Source organism: Pipistrellus kuhlii, unplaced genomic scaffold (assembly GCF_014108245.1).
Source record: "Pipistrellus kuhlii isolate mPipKuh1 unplaced genomic scaffold, mPipKuh1.p scaffold_m20_p_22, whole genome shotgun sequence".
Taxonomy (NCBI): Eukaryota; Metazoa; Chordata; class Mammalia; order Chiroptera; family Vespertilionidae; genus Pipistrellus; species Pipistrellus kuhlii.
Genome location: NW_023425521.1, coordinates 372,381 through 390,426, shown reverse-complemented (window position 1 = coordinate 390,426; position 18,046 = coordinate 372,381). Strand labels below are relative to the sequence as shown.

The 18,046-nt window shown below is 39.0% G+C and overlaps 1 protein-coding gene across 2 annotated transcripts in view; it reads left to right on the top strand.

Annotated features, from left to right (window-relative positions):
• The window catches only part of SKAP1 (src kinase associated phosphoprotein 1), a 253,543-nt gene that overhangs the window by 16,838 nt on the left and 218,659 nt on the right, over positions 1-18,046 (top strand). The gene's annotated exons all lie outside the window — the stretch shown is intronic.

Sequence of the window (18,046 nt, the reverse complement as noted above, 5' to 3'; positions counted from 1 at the left end):
TCAAACCGCCTCCTCATTCAAACCTTCTCCCTGAAAACGAGCGGCGTTCACATTCCCAGTCCACGTTTCCACTGGGCTCCTTGGAGAAGGATTGGGATGAAAGCCAGGCCAAGGCCCCTCCTGTTTTATGACACTGGTCACTGCAGGAGCAGCGCCAGATGTGCGACACCTGGAATGAGGCAGCCACAAGCTACACTCAGATGCCTGATGGTGTCCTTATGCACTTGGAGAAACAGCTGAGCATTTCTTGAGTTTGATTCAGGGGGAGCCATCTGACAGCAAAAAGACTTCTGGAGAAGGAAGGAAGAACATAGAATATTTTTTATTACTGAGGGAGGGATAGATTCTCTCTCAATGGCCTGTATTGGAATAAGTAGTCCTTTATGCTCACCGTTGGAGGTGAAAGCCAGGGCCAATGGAAACAGACTGGAGCATTATTTCTTCTTGTGAACCTTAAAGGAGTTCCAAAGAGAGACAGGCAGATGGATGATAGCGTATCGGAAAGGAAAGAAATAAAGAAATAACTTTATGTAACAGGATTATGGCACAAAACCCAAGACATTTAAAGTACAGGCTGAAGAGTATCTTGAACATGTCTCATTGTGGGTGGTTAGAATATAGCTCTGTATGAAACATTATACACTAGTACAAATATTATAAAGGTAATTCTAGTTTTCTTTGGGAACTCAAGTTTTTGGTGTTTTTTTTTTTTTTTCTTTCAGATTAACTTGGATTTAGGATTTAGCTTTAAAACAGGAGTTAGTTTAAGAATATATAAGTCAGATGTCTTTGTATTATAGGAAGAAAACCAAAAAGTTAGTCTGATACAAGTCTTGTGTACAAGACTTTCAAAGTAGTGTAAGTACTGTAAGATGTCATTGCCATTCATTACATAGAGGGTTTTACTTTTCCTAAGTGCTGGTTAGTGAACTTAAAAACCTCCAGAACAAAATGGAGTGTGCTTATCAAGAGAACGAATATATAATGCGCTGTTCATACATTTGTGTTACTCACAAGTGTAGATATTTGGTTATAACATCCCTTCCTATTGTTCATTTTGCTACGTGTACTGGAGTCTCAGTGCCAACACAGAAAAGGAAGAGAAGAGTAGGAGGTTATGGCCCAATTCATCTAAGTTTAAAGAGCTCTGAAAAAGCTCAAAAGTCATCCCCATAACCTGACCACATCTTGACTGTTAAAAATCCATTTCTTCCTTTTTTTTTTTTTGTCCTATCCCTTCCTCTTATCCTTAAACCAAGAAAGAAAACAAAAACCTGCAACCACTTCAGGGTTTTCAAGTGTCAATTTTACATCAAATTCCTGTATAGTCTTCTGTTACTCACTGGGTGTATGCTGAGATTTGCAATTGTGTTCAACATTTTTGGAGATATATTTATCTGGGAGCAAGGGGTTATATTTATTTCTTTTTTTTTAATCTGAAAATGCTCTGCAGGTGAGACTGGTAATGATATTAACTGCTGTTGGTCTCTTGGTTTGACCTGAAAAGGAAGATCTTATTGTGTTCTTTCATAGCAAGTCTCCTATCCTTTCAAAGCAGCCTTGCAATGTACAGCTCTCCTTTTAAATTTATGATTATTTTGTTTATTCTTTCACTTGTGTGGGTCTCTTGAATTTGGCACCAGTTCTACGATTAAATTGATTCTTTTTTTCCTTTTACACTGGCCTGTGGTGGTGGTATTGATGGACAGGAGCTTTTCCCTTTGGGTATCCTAAAAAAATAAATATTTTTTTTGTAAGTAACTCTGTTTCTAAAAATAGTTCTGTATTTTTTATGCTCAGTGATAGGTGGATTTTAAAAAATGTCTGGATGAATAAATTTGTTTCTTCAGTGTTGAGCTCTTTAAAGAGAATATATTCTATCAAGAGTACAAAGAGCTGGAACCGGTTTGGCTCAGTGGATAGAGCGTCGGCCTGTGGACTGAAAGGTCCCAGGTTCGATTCCAATCAAGGGCATGTACCTTGGTTGCGGGCACATCCCCAGTGGGAGGTGTGCAAGAAGCAGCTCATTGATGATTCTCTCTCATCGATGTTTCTAACTCTCTATCCCTTTCCCTTCCTCTCTGTAAAAAAATCAATTATATATATATATATATATATATATATATATATATATATATATATACACACACACACACACACACACACACACACACACACAACCACACAATATATATACACACACACAAAGAATTTTGAAATGTGGTACAGGTGACAGGCAGGTAACTGAGTTTTCACCCTTCAGGTTGGACTAACCTGTTAGAAGAATAAGCTGAGCACTGCTCTTCAGCCATGTAGTTCGGTCACTGAAATGTGCTGTACTGCTGATGGGAGTATAGTTGTCATTATCACACAGGCACATTCCCACTATCAATGTAAATGTGTCTTGGAAGGTCTCAGGAAATCCTGTGTCCGTTTTTTAATACATGAAGCTTTTCTACCTGTCTATTAAATGGAGGCTCTTATTTCATACATTGTGTGGAAAGATCATTTATATAAAATGACGGTATTTATTTTACCACCATGTGCTTTGGCCTTGGTTTTCTGTCTCACGTGATCTACAGCGGTGTACTGCAGAAAGCCAACAACAACAAAGGGCCCCTCTGTGTTCAGCTTTTGTGGGTGTCCAGGAACCTGCACGCAGGGTCTTCTGGTTGTGGTTTGCTCTCACTGGCTGTTTTCTCTCATTTCTGACACAGACCCATCCTGTCTCCACTTCCTGTGTCACAGTGGAACTGGAGCGAAGAGGAGAGAAAGGCAAGAGTTGGGTGTCAGGAGCCCAACTCTTAGTTCTGAGGTTGTTTCTGTGACACTGGCTGATTCCAGTGAAGATTCCCCTAATGTCAAATTCCCCTGATACTTTCTCTCTAAGTTGTCTTCCCCCCAAAATGTTTGGAATTATTTTCACACACAACCCCCAACCCCCAGATGTTACAAAATGCAGCCATGACCAACCATACTTCGAAACCTCGATTTGATTTCTTTTATGGTATCACTATGTTTGTTTGTTTGTTTGGTTGGTTTTTTTTAATTTGGAAAATGATTCAGGACATTTCGTCTCCTTGGGACTTTATTTGATGTGATGATTCTGTTGAAAATGAGCTGGGTGCGAAGTGGGTTTTTATCATCACACCACGTGAGTCATTCTTTCTTTGGAAGCCGGATCTTCTCCCCACTGTGCAGCCCCAGCCCGTCTCCCCGACGTGCAGCGCTCGCGGGGCTGATAATGAAATGCAGTCCTACTTATCCCGCTCAGCAAAGAGCTCAGAGAAGGCAGAGAAAATCAATCCCACAGGAACCTCCCCAGCGCTGGGTACCCATATTTAACCCCTGCGCATTGCAAACGGAAATGAGATAGCTCAGGGTTTTCGTTTTTTGATTTACACAAGGTGTCACCGCCTCCTGGGCAATGGGGATGTTTTATGGACCAACCGCTGACCCGTCGGGGAAGCTCTCAGCCCGTCGCCCCAGGTCCAGTTTGGCTTCTTCATCTTTCCTTCCGAACGCCCAGCGGTGTTTTCCGTAGTTTTGGTTCTTTAGGCTTCAAAGAATGCCCCTTCCAGAACCAATCTTCCGAGAGAGAAAAAATGAGTGTAGGGAACAGACAGTTTGTAAAGGAAAGACAGCTCTTCCTGGGGCAGCTCTCACTGGAGTGGCTAGTGAGGAGTTGGCAAAAGCCAAGAAAACTCCAACCTGATCCTATGGCTTTGTTACAAAATTCCCACTTGAAGCGACTCGGTCTCCAAGAGTCCAACTGCAAATTATTTTATTACAGACACACAGTAAGGCGACCAGATGTCTCGCTTTTGAACAATTTGTCCTGCTTCCCGCGGCGTTTAAAAAAGTCCTGATTTTGGGGAAGATTCTTTTTATATTGAAATAATCATGTTTCAATTCTTTCCAAAAGCGGGACATCTGGTCACCTTAACAGAGTGGCTTATGTTAGATGCATGGTCATTCCATGTTCAAACTCAGGCGCCCTCAAGTCTGTGAGCCTTTTTGAGGTTCTCATTATAACTTACAGAAAATTGTATGCCCACATAATCTCCAATTAGCTATTTCCTTAAGTCAGTGGTCGGCAAACTGCGGCTCGCGAGCCACATGCAGCTCTTTGGTCCCTTGAGTGTGGCTCTTCCACAAAATACCATGTGCGGGTGTGCATGTACAGTGTGATTGAAACTTTGTGGCCCATGCGCAGAAGTCGGTTTTTTGGCTCTCAAAAGAAATTTCAGTCATTGTACTGTTGATATTTGGCTGTGTTGACTAGTGAGTTTGCCGACCACTGCCTTAAGTTATATTAGTGAGTGTCTCATTTGTGAATTCTGTCATAACCACAAAGTCCATATGCAGTTTGGTAATTGAGGCATTCCACCATGTCTACCAAATGCCTTGTTTCCTTTGTTAATGGGAGAACTGAGATATAAGAAATTAATCAAAGTAACAATTAATGGAAGATTAGGATTTAGAATGTAGAACTTCCAATTGATTGCTTACTTTGCTTAGCCAAGCCATTGGAAAAAACAAAAGAATGGGCATCTTTCAAAAGGTTATTGGTTTAAAAGAACTGTAGCTAAATATTGAAGTTTAGTTAATTATATATGCATGCTTAGGGTTGGAGTGTACTGATGTCTGCAATTTATTTTGGGATGCATCAAAAAAATAAAATGGGTGGGTAAATATGTAACAAAGCAAATGTAGCAAAATGTGAATCAGAGAGTCTAGGTTATAGTCTTTTTTTCTTTATCTTTTATGCATATTTGAAAGTTTCTATAATGCTATAAGGTTGCAAAAACATTATTTGTTTCACTTGGCAGTTCAGAAACCATAGACTTCATTCACTGTGGTTTCAGAAAACCATAGACTTCCTCAATTTGGAAATGTAATAAACATATTTGTGATTATTTTAGGATGATAATTTTCTAGGAATAATATTATTTTTGGATGAGTGTGGACTAAGGGGTAATCTTCCAGTTTGTTATTTCTGACATAGCTAACATTAGGTGGCCAACTTTTATGCTTCTTTAAAACTTCCAGGCCGGCAATTATTGAGAGCTGAAATTTAATTCAAACATTCTGCCCAGGAGATCCTGAAATTTTGATTTTTTTTTTTTTTAAAGGAAAGGCAATTTCTGACTTTTCCCATAAATTTGATAAAAGGAAAGCTAATATGAGATTGGTACTCCGGTAGGAAATGGAACTCAATTTTACATTTTTTAAATCATTTTATGGCATTAAAAATGACAAAGGTTAGAAACAAAGCTCTTATTCTTTTATTGAACTAGAATTGAAAGTGGCAGAAAATCATTTTGGCCCTAGTGCAGTAAATGTTATCACTAAAACATGTTCAGGGGATATTAGGCTAGTCTCTCAAGCACTGGAGACAAAAGTTCACAGAACAAGAACTGATTTTTCTGTCCTTATCTTGAAGTTATTAGATGTCCAGGAGATGAAAGTATCTTAGCTCTGAGAGGACAGGGATGGAGTATGTGCTGAAAATGATAATGTCTCCATTCTGGAGAGAGGTGAAATGGAGAAAATATGGTGGGATGGTGAAGTTCACAGGGACAGGAGGGCTGGCCATGGGGGGGCTGAGGAATCCAGAACCAGAGAAAATGAAGACTTGTGCAAAATGGTGAGCTGACAATGAAAATGGTAAGAAAGCAACCGATAACTGTTCATGAAAAGAACTGTTTGAAGATTTCGTTGAACCAGTAAATTAAACTGGAACTGTCAGCAGCTCCTTCACTTGGAGAATCTGGTAGGAAAGACATTTTAAGTCCATTTGGGAAAAGCCAATCATTTTTGAGTGCGCAGTTATTCTTTAGAATTTTGTGTAAACGGAGCAGGTTGGTAGGCATATGTTGGGTGATCCTGTAATGATTAAAATTCAGAATAAGTAAGACTCCTGTGAAATTGAGTTTTCAGGTTCCAGCGAGTGCTCTATACTGCCATATGGCATAACTGGAATTAATTGCTCTTCCCAGTCTCTTATTCTTTTACTGAATAGCTAGGTGCCTGTTTGAAACATTAGAGGCTCCACAGAAGTGTTTAATCGCAGGAGGTAGAAGTTTTTTAATCATGAAAGCAGGGTGTGAAGCTAGAAGGAAAAACCCTTCTCCTTTTCTGAGGTTTTCTACCCCTCCACCTTTTTTTTTATTAGAAAAAAATGAATGGATAGGAGAGTTAGCAAGGAAAAGAGGAAAAATTCTCAGGATTTTACAGGTCAGCGCAATAGAAAAGGTAAAGCAAAGGAATCTTTTGGGCCAGAGTCTTTAGCTCCTTGATACTTCAAGTGTGGCTGTGGACCAGCCATACCAACATCACCTGGAAACTTGTTAAAAATGTGGACTCTCGGGCTTCAATGAATCAGACTTACTGACTCAAAATCTGCATTTTAATAAGACCCCCAACATTATTCCACATGAGCATTAACATTTGAGAAGACTGCTTGTAACACATAATTAAAAAAAAAATCCTTACCCGAGGATATTTTTTTCATTGATTTTTTTTATTTTTATTTTTTAGATAGAATGGAATTGGGGGAGGGGGCAGGGAGGAAGAGGGAGAGAGAGAGAGAGAAACATCAATGTAAGAGAGACACATCGAGTTGTTGCCTCCTGCCTGTGCCCCAACCAAGGGGATCAAGCTTGCAACCCAGGTACGTGCCCTTGACCAGGAATTGAACCTGCAACCCTTCAGTGTAGGCTGATTCTCAAACACATACTTTTAAGTTCATTTAAATTCAGTTTCGCAGAACTGAACACATATCTCTGGAGATTATAAACTCCTCAAAGGCATGGATCATCTTATATTCATTAGAGAAAAGTTAGCATGGTGCTGCCACATGGTGTGAGCTCAATGATGTGAGTTGAGTGAATGGATTGTTACAAATGTGTTTTTAGGTCCTAGGCTAAAACTTAAAAGAAGAGACTCTCTTTATTAGGAAATTTACTGTTCTGTGGCCAGCTCCACATATTCTATTCCAGAAATAGTATTATTATTATTATTTTATTTTTACTGAACATTAGAGGGGCCAAAGCCATCTGTAAAGATGGTGTCCGTTTCTTCAGATTTATCCTATGATAACATTGCTCTCATTTGGTGATAAAAGGTTACAAGACTGCAGACCGTGTGTTAGAATTCTGGGGGAGTATGGATGCCAGTCATTCCAGCCATTTCTGTTCTCCATCCTCAGCCTTTGGTCATCATCCTTCCTGTTCAGCTTTGTACTTCCTTGTCTCCACCACCTCTCATCTTTCCCGATGACCTCTCCTCGAATCCTTTCCCCTGTGTTTCCTAGGATCTATGTGCTATTATAATCAAATTTTACTGTATTCTCAACCTCTTTTCTCCCTCTCTGACTAAGTAAAACATAGCTCTTCCGCAGGATACTGTTTTGCTTGAAGTAATCTTAAATAGAATTTGCTCATTTCCCAGAAGCGCTGTTGGCACTCTTCAAGCTCCTTGCTGCCACTTTTACACTTTTGCGATTTAATCTTGTCCAAAACCTCTCCCCTGTTGAGAATTGTCTCTGTGACTTTTCCATTCTCTGTTCCTCTGTCATCTTTTGAGTTCAGAGTCCCTCCTTACACTGTCTGAGGACTGAAGCACTGACTTGCAATTGTCATCTTCATTCCACTATTACTGCCCCCAGACATCCTGTCTTTCTTAAATTCAGCTTTTCCTTCTCTATTACATCTCTCAATTCATCATATAAATGTGCTCAGATGTCTTCTCATATTAATAAAAACATTACATCCTACACAGCGATTCCCTTTAGCTACTATCCTGTCTCTGTGCCCCCCTTCCCCAGAATTTTTACCAGTTTACTTTTAATTTTGCAAAGGATGCAGGACAAAAAGGATTAGACCTAGAAATGGCCATTGCCTATTGGAACTTAGTGCTTAATGGAAGATTTAAATTCTTAGGCTTATGGGAAAATTTTTTTGTTGGAATGTTATAAACAAGCAATATCAAAATAAAAATAGTTGGAATCTTCTTTTAGACTTCAGTACAGTGACTGCAGATGACATGTCTAATTATGAAGAAGAAGGAGCATGGTCTGTTATTTCTTCTTTTATTCCTTCCTTCCTTTCTTCTATATATATTTTTATTGATTTCAGAGAGGAAGGAAGAGGAAGAGAGAGATAGAAACATCAATGATGAGAGAGAATCATTGATTGGCTGCCTCCTGCACACCCCTCTCCCCCACCTCAACTGGAGATCAAGCCCGCAGCCCGGCATGTGCCATTGACTGGAATCGAACCTGGGACCCTTCAGTCTGCAGAGTGATGCTCTATCCACCAAGCCAAACCGGCTAGGGCCAGACAAACTTCTTGAAATAAAAGCCTAAACTAGCCATTTCTATTTTCCTCTTCTGTGTTTACACCTCAGTTGCCGGCTCTTTTTCTAGCAAGTAACTCTCTCATTGCCACATGCAGGTAACACTGTTCAGTTTTTGTCTTATTTGGTCTCTCTGCAGCCTATGACACTGTTAATAGCTCCCCTTTCCCCCAAAGGTTAAAAAACACACTTCTCCCTGTTAATACCTATGACAATAGTTTTTTCCTAATTTTTCTCCTTACTTTAAGTAACTGTCTGCAGGAGGCAGCTGAGTGATGTTTCTCTCTCATCAATGTTTCTATTTCTCTCCCTCTCTTTCAAAAAATCAATAAATTTTTTTTTTAAACGCGAATTCTCAAGGTCCACTCGGACCTACTAAATTAGCATTTCCAGGATAGGGTCCTAGAAATCTATTTTTAACATGATCCCAAGTAAATCACATGATGGGACAAGTTTGGAAAATACTACCAAGGATATGGGTATTTTACCAGCAGTTTCCCTGTTAGGACAATTCTAGACGGGCAGCCCCAGTTCAAGTATAGACTGTGTCCCATTTCTAGTTGTTTGGACCTTGGAAAGCATTTTTTTTTTTCTTTTTAAATAAAACAAAGTAATGGGTATTGGTAACTTTTCTGGGCCGGCTTACAAAAACCATTAAACCTTGTTAACAGATTTGAAATATAGTAAATATAATCTTTAATTTATAAACCGATCACATTTCAAAAGTTGAAGCATAAAAATTCAGATCTTTAGAATGTATTGTCCTATAGACATCAAGTTCTAAGAAGGGATTAGGTTACCTGGCTGTCCACAAAGGTTTATTACATCCACAACAAACCAAAGCCAGCTGCAGAAGCAAGGTTATAAACATGAGCTTGGCCTCCTCAAAGCCAAGATATTGAGAAGGAGAAATGATTTGTCTTTCTTCTGTGGGCTTAGTTATTAGCCTTTCAATGAATTCAGTTCCATTTTTATAATTTGAATAATTGGATACCTCCATGTAAAGGTTTAATGATGTCTACTGTAGGTATTGTACAACAAAATAAATGGGAAAGGATGATATTTTAGTATCCAGTCTTATACAATTAGGAAAAAAGTCAGGTTGAGGGCTAAACTGTGAAATAATTTAAAAGTGATTTCTGACTTTGTATACATCTCAGTTCTTAACTGGAAGAAACTATACACATAAAGGTAGGAGGTTGTTTTTGTTTTTTTTAATTTCAATAATCCATTGTAGCTTTTACAGTGGTTACCAGTAGAAGCCTACTTTCTGGATTGTGTTTTTATATAACTATTCAGATTTTGGTGTAGTATGAATGAATGAAATAATATTATGTCTTTAATTAGGATTCTGTTGTTATTTTTCCAATTAATCTATGTCAGTAACTTTAGCATTTGTATTAAATCATTTTCTTCATGAAAGCTTTTAATGAGGAAACAAATTGATTGTATTTATATATTGGATTCTTGCCACTGCGATGTGTATTCAGTCGTGTCTTTTGAAGTATATTTTTGCCGGCCATTTTGTGGCTAGTCTTTGAAGCCACGCTTTGGGGCAGGGTGGGGGAAGGGGGATAATTCTTCATTGGGATGAAGTTTTTAATTCAACAAAGCTTCCTTGTTTTTATTTTTCTCTACTTGCTTTTCTTCTTCTTCTTTTCCTTTGATTTTCTTTCTTTTCCCCCCATTTGCCTCTGTGTGAGTAACTTAGAGAAAAATTATTTCTCTTTGGGATAAAACCCATGCCCCATGGCATTCTGGGAGAGCTTGGCCTTCCGCCTGCCTTTTCAGCCTCAACTCCCATCCCTCCCGGAAATGCACCCTCATGCTGAACTCAGCCAGCTGTTCTGTTTCTCACCGTCAGTTACTTACTTAGCAAGCATTCATTGAGCAAAAGCTCTGTGCCAATGGCCCTTGAGGGCTCAGTCAAGAACATTGAGAGATAAGAACATTGTAGTACCATATGACAGGTGTTGCTGAGAGGTGTGTACATATGTGCTGGGGGAGCATCTACAACTGGAGAGTGAACTGAGCCTCCAAGGACCATCAAGGATTCCCTAAGAGAATTCAGGGGGAAGTGTGCTGGCTGATAGAGCAGTGACATGTCACAGCAGGAGGGTGAGCAGAGCAGAGGAGGACCTAAGGTTCAAGCAAGAGAATAATAAGACAAGGTTTGTACCTTAGGCCATCAGAATAATGATGGTATTAATGACACAACAGTGGACATTTATGGAAAGCCTGCAGGTGCCAGACCTAGTGCTTAGTTCTTGCATTATCTCGGTTCGTCCTCCCAAGAGCCATAAGAGACAGGTATGATTATTATTTCTGTTTTAAAGATGAGAAAATGAGGTTGCAGCCAACTTCTCACAGCTAAAAGATGGAGGATCTGAGACTCCAACACAGACCTGGCTGCAAAGACTTTGCTCTTCAAGGTCACTTCCACTTCCTTCTCCATAATCACTGAGGAGAATGGGTTAGAGAGGAGTGAAATGGCAGGCAGACCAATTAGGAGGTTACATTGATCTAGGTGAGGCATTCTGAGGGGTTGAATGAATTCAGTGGCTGTAGAGATGGGAGGAGATAAAAAGTATGAAGGGAGTAGAATTTACAGATCTCAGTGGTTGGGTGTACATGGAAACAGAAAAAAGAAGTAAGAGAATTATTTGTAAGTTTCAGTTGGGTGTATGAAGATGTCAACCACTGAAACAAGGAACATGAGGGTAGGGAAGGTTTGTGACTTGTGGGACAAAGCATAGTCTTGAGAGAAAAGAGTAGAATAATAATATCTCCTGTTTTTGATATTTTAATTGGTTGTTAAAAGTATTTGTGTGCAGACACCATAGTCAAGTCTTTGGCCATTTGTTTCTTCCCTGGCCAGCCTGAGTGAGCTCCATGACATGACCCTCCTGTCTTCTCTTACTCTCTCGTCCTTTCATCCCACAAGCCTAGAAAAATCCTGACCTTGGATCAGTTCAACTGTCCACCTTTTATGCTCTTATACCTGGGCAGCTAATCAGTGCTGGAGCAAAATTATACGATTGGATTGCCACCACCATAACCCTTAGTTGCCAACCTCAATGGAACCCTTCATAATGCCTTGAGGTTATATTATATGCTCCATAGCAGCAAGCTCTCCAATTTTCCTCAGTGTTTCTTTCCTCTCAAGTCCGTAACTGTCTTTATCATTTCACTTTGCATTCTAACATGGCAGCATAGCCCACTTCACAAGATAAAACAGGGTTTCAGGTTGGACCCCCCCCCCCCTCGGAATCCAGCCCTGTTCCCTCCTCTGCCACCTGCTCTGGTGAATCTGGATCCCCTCTGCGTCCTGACCCCCCAACCCTGCTCCTCCTAGAAATCTTTTATCATCTGATCCCACAGGCACCCTCAGCAGTCCTCATCTGCAGGCAGTGAGACAGGTTCTGGCATTAGCCAGACCTGGGTTCTTCTAGCCCCAATGTTCACCCTGGGCATGTTTTGGGCCAATCACATCACTGCACAATTTGAAAATTTCAGCCAAACTGGCTCACAGCTCAGTCTTTCTGCGCTTTCAGAAATATCTGGCCAAGTGTGAAGATTTATTAATGTTTGAGAGAATGAATGCAGTCTTCCTAACTTGTGATATAGAGGGCATGTTGTCATGTTAATGTTGAGAAATCCACCCTGCCTAGATGCGTTCTAAGAACCAGTCCAGCTTAATATATATATATATATATATATATATATATATATATATATATATATATATATATATATATATATATTTGGTCTGTAACATTTGCTCTCAGGTAAATAATGTGATCATGTTAATAACACAGAAAATATCAAAGAATTTTTAAATATCACGTTTTCGAACCTGCCTCTGATTCTGCACAAGATAAACTCCGGTAGCTCCATAGTACCAGGCGTCCTCAAACTTTTTAAAGTGGGGGCCAGATCACGGTCCCTCAGAGAGCTGGAGGGCCGGACTATATGAACTACTAATTCCTACTGTAACACCTCGGCTGTGCTCACTGCCCAAAAAACCTGGCGGGCCGGATCAGACTCCTCTGCGGGCCGTAGTTTGAAGACCCCTGGATAGACTTTTAAACTTCCATGATGCAATCAGATACTCTCTCCATGCTTCATTTTTCTCATCTGTGAAGTGAGGGGCTGGATTGAATGACCTTCAGTGTCCTTCCAGCTGTAAAATCCAGTGAGTAGGTGGCTGTACTCACAGAGCCATACAATTATCTGTTATTCGCTAATCAGATAATTAGGAGGTCTCTGTGGTCCAGGAGTAGCTATTAACCTGAAGCAAGCAAAAAAATAAAACAAAACTGGGTTCTAAGCATCAACAGTGACAAAATGACAGGGCAACAGCCAAAGATAATGCAGCTTAAAATATGGTAACCAGCTGGAGTGCTTTGTATGTGTTGCTTTGTTTTCTTCAACAAACAAGTTTGGGAACAAAAGGTATCTCTGACTCTTGTCTTGATGCTCTATTTCCAACCTGCCTCCAAGTCTGTTATCAAATCTCTTGTTTCTCTTGCTCTTCAGGAGCTTCCTAAACTGCCTCTGGCTTCTCTCCCTCCCAGTCAGGCTACACATTTCTGCTAGGTTTTATCACAGCAGACATCATTCCCTACCCATAAAAACAGGCAAACAAACCAATCAGCCCTGCGGTTGCTCCCTTTTATCTACAGAAAGAAAGAAAAAAAATCTAAACTCTGGCCTGACATTGAAGGTCCTTTATTTTGCTACAGTGGACCTGGCTGGCATTTAAAGAATAGTTCATCGAGTTACATTTGATACAGGGAGTATGAGTATTGTGTAGACATATAACCAAAATCTGCAGTCCCAGTGCTAGAGCGTAGAGGAAGGAATATTAAGATGTTGGTTTCCAGTGTTGAGTGAAAGGGTATAATCACTGACTAATCAAGAAGAACTACCCACCCAGCCAGAGTGAGTGGCTCAGTGGTTGAGCGCTGATCAATTAACCAGGAGGTCATGGTTCGATTCCCAGTCAGGGCACCTGCCTGGGTTGTGGGCTCAGGAGGCAGCTGATGGATGATTCTTTCATCATTGATGTTCCTACCTCTCTCTCCCTCTCCTTTCCTCTCTGAAATCAATAAAAATATACTTAAAAAAAAAGAAGATCCCCCAGATTTCTTACTGTTAGCATCAGAGCGGATGTTCAATTGACGATAGCAGGGATTTTATGTAGTTCAAGTGTTATAAAAGGTTCTAGTGAGAAATAGGGTTTTATTTGTTTTTAAATTTTATTACTCTGTTCAGTGTCTTGGAATAGACTTCAAAAAATTTTTAGTCACGGGTGTTACTGTCAACATCAGATAATATTGCTTATTTAGCATTTAGTAAAAGATTAATTGTGACTTCTAGTTTGTAAGGAAGAGAACATTATGTTGCCTTCTGGAGTAGGTTTTTAAAATGTGTGGCTGGCTATAGACTCAAGCCTACAGAAATGTTACCTTTCAAAAAAGAACACAGAAGCTTTTTTTTTTGACAGGTTCTTCTATTACTTTAGTTATATGCATATTGTCTATTATTACCATAGTGTTCGTTATTTACTACCTTAGATTTACACATCTCTTCTTGTGTAAATATCTCATAATTTAGACTAGATCGTAAGCTTCTTGTAGGCAGGCACCAGGTCTTTTCACTTTTTTAAAAATCTTTTCACTCTTGATAAATTAAAGGAACTGGGGCTAGAGGGACACCAGCTCCCCCACAAGGACCTTTCCAATTCCTTCCCAACTCTTTCTAAGGCTGGTATCCCAATCCCTGGGTCCCAGGCCTCTGATGCCCCCAGTAAGGCTTCCACCAGGTGGAGCTCTTTTCCCATTTCTGTTCCTGAGTTGTCCTTGGCCATATTACTCTGGTCACTTGCCCAGGCCTTCTGTGAGGGAGGATGGAACACTGGTAGAAAGACGATTTGAAATCAGTTAAATCTTCTCAAGTGAGGAAATAAACTACAGGAAATATCTCTAGTGTCCAGATGGTTAGCATTGTTCAGGAAGCCCATTTCTTTGACATTAATCAGTCTCTGCCATATGCCTTGCTGCTTAAGATCAATTACAAGGGTTTCTGTGCTCATACCATTTGCCGCTGAAGCGCTACTCAGCCAGGTGTCCATTTGAGTCCTTAAGATTCCATTTCTAATGCCAGAATAATATTCAGTATGTGTCTTTGCCATCTGTTTGGAAATAGCCACTACCAGAGAATAGAGATGGTCAAGAGGGAAATAGAAGATGACTCTGAACATCGGGTATTGCAGACTGCCTATCCATTTACAAAAACTGAACCTTAAACTTGGACATCCCTAAGACAGCAAGAAGAGATTTGACTTTGTCTACCAGGCAGCAGGGAATATCTGATGAGCTTTAAATTTACATAAGTCACAGATGAAACAACCCTTTTAATAACTTAGTTGCAAAAAAAAAATTTCATCTAGATGTTCTAGATTTATCACATTACAGATGTTGGCCTTTCTATGGATCTAGAGTTATAATGCCATTACAACCTTGTTCATCTAACCCAGAGCGTCTTCTCATTTTGGAGGGAGAGAGTTATTGATATATTTCAGAAATCTAATGAAGTTTTTGGACTATTTTTCAAGAGAAAAGAAAACACATATTACTTTTCACTTATAATTTTAGGGAGTAAGAGAACATAATGTTTATTTCCCAAAGCTCAACTATGGACTGACTTCACGTTAAAGACCTCTGATCTATGTACCCTCTGAGAATAGGTTGTCCGACAGAACAATTATATTTTCTCTTAGTACTTTTTTTTTTTTTTAAATGTTACAGCCAATTGAAAAATAGTTAATATGGAATTTAAGAGCTGTGCTCTGGAAGAAAGTAGACCTGGGTTCAAATCTTGGTTCTGCCACTTAATAGCTTCATGATTTTTGGTCAAGTTTCTTGACCTTCCTGAGTCTCAGTTTTCTTATCTATAAAATGGGAATAATAATGGTACTGACCTCATAGGGTTGTGATGAAAATTAAATAAAATAATACATGTAATATATACCTATATATCTCAATGTTTATATTAAATACGGAATATGTTAATTTTAAAACTATAGTTAGGAAATAGAATTATTTTTCTTCCTAGATATTTCCAACATGAGGATAGTTACAGTTGTTTGTTTTACCTCCTTAATTTATTATTAGAATACCTATTCTGGAACTAGTTGCTAGGATTGGTAACTTGTTTGCCTTATTTGCTAGCTGTGTGATTCTGGGCAAGTTATCTCACCTCTTGATGCCTCAGTTTCCTCATTTAGAAAATGAGCATAATAATAGGGTTAGAGTTGAGGAGGGAGTAAGTTAATATAAGAACTGCTTAGAACAGTGTCCAACAATGTGTTCAAAATATCTTAACATTGTTATTATTACCATAATTATAACAATACAGTGGGTTCAATTTATTTGTTGTACCTTTCCTTAAACTAAAGCTCAATTAAAGGGGATTAAAGAAGAGTGAAAAGATAAAGGGGATGGAAAAATACAAACTTCTGTTGTAAAATGAATAAGTCATAGGGATGTAATAAACAGCATAGGAAATATAGTCAATAATATCATAATAACTTTGTAAGGTGACAGATGGTTACTCTACTTATCGTGGTAATCACTTCATAAGGCACATATTTAAATATTAAATAATTATGTTGTACACCTGAACTCATTAAAATATGTGTCAACTATACTTTAATAATAAAAATAAATCAATAATGTTCAATTGAAACCTCTTTAATTTAAAACATGTATTACAAACTTTGCCTTGCACATAATATTTAACCCTAAATGTTCAAGACTATTTTGTAGAGTAAACTTAATGTTGTGGATTTTTATTCTTTAATTTTTATTTTTGGAAGCAAAATATGTATTTATTTTGATTGTGAAAAATAATCACCACTATGGTTTCAGCATTTTCTCTCTGCTCATTCTGTACTCATCTTTTTCTAGTTTCAAATCTTATTTGCATGGACCTGATAATGTTGAATATGACTATTACAGAGGAGTGATAGCTTCCCCTTCACGTTGAAGCCAAAGCTTCAAAGAGAAGATTAAAGAAGTATTTGTTATCTATATGCACAGGCCTGATTTGAAATTCTCAGAGGCTTTTAGGATAAACACAAATGTGTGTGTGTGTGTGTGTGCGCGTGTGCATGTGCACGTACTTTGCTTTCATATATTTCTAATGTGGTCTTTGCATTTGGGTTCAAAAATTTTAGTTTCAGACTTTTTGGGGTCTCTGGCTACGGGATAATTGTTTTCAAAGTGAAGGATAAAAATTAGAAGATTTTGGCAGGTTTTGACTAACTGCCACCTAAAGAGTATAGAATTCTCTAGTGTGGAATCATCTTTCCAAAGAATGTGATGAAGGCAATCCATAGGCTGTGTTTAACAAGACAAGATCAAGACCTTAAGTGTGTCCAGCAGAGAATAATCTGTGGCTCCTCCACTGAGGGATGAGGTTGCTCACCTTTTGGCCTTGCCTTTTAGAAGTATCCTCTGTGGTCTACGGCCATACCACCCTGAACGCGCCCGATCTCGTCTGATCTCGGAAGCTAAGCAGGTTCAGGCCTGGTTAGTACTTGGATGGGAGAAGTATCCTCTGTGAACTGTGTGTGTGTGTGTGTGTGTGTGTGTGTGTGTGTGTTAATAGACTTTCTTTAGGGTCGTTACTAATTAATACTTAGAGTAAGAAGAGAGAGGGGAAAAAGGAGGTAAGGTAACAGGATAATTTTGTAACTTCTGAAAAATAAGGGAACTAACATTCCACTTCATGTCATCTCACTTTAGTTCTACGTATGATTTTTATTGGCAGAAATATTTAATTACAGTATTATCAAGAATAAAGCAGATTCTGCTTTTTAACATCAAGATAAACCTACTATATTTGATCTATTACATCTAATCTTTTTTCAAATATAATCAGCTGTCTTAAGTCACAGCTATTGGCAGAAGCACCACTCTTAGTGTCTGTGAGCCTAAAACATCTTCCTAACCAACAAAAGAAGTCGGAAGGCCAGAGGCACATTATGTAGGGAGAGGAGGGGACTGAAACTGTGTGTGTGAGTTGGAGTGGGGCTTATGGAGGAGAGAGGACAAAAGAAGAGACTGAAATCATCAAAAACATTTTACTTAACAATTTGCCAAGAGTTGGTCTTTTAATTGCTGTTGCATGGCTAGGATTTTTGTGGGTAATACATGAGAACATTGGTTAGCAAAGTTCCTGCTGTTACCGGTACCATTAACATTTTGGTGTCCACATACACACACACACACACACACACACACACACACTCACGCACACACACACGCTCACATGCACACACGAACTTGCATATGCTCACACCCTAATTTCTCTATATTGAATTAGAAGTTGGTTAATGATTGGAATCAAAGGCTTGGGCAGTGCTCTGCAAGAAGATGGAAAATAGTAGGGGAAGATGGCAAATTGCTCAGGCCTTTAAAAAAAAAAAAAAAATATATATATATATATATATATATATACATACATATATATATATATATATATATATATATATATATTTGATATTTTACAGAGAGGAAGGAAGAGGGATAGAAAGCTAGAAACATCGATGAGAGAGAAACATTGACCAGCTGCCTCCTGCACACCCCCTACTGGGGATGTGCCTGCAACCAAGGTA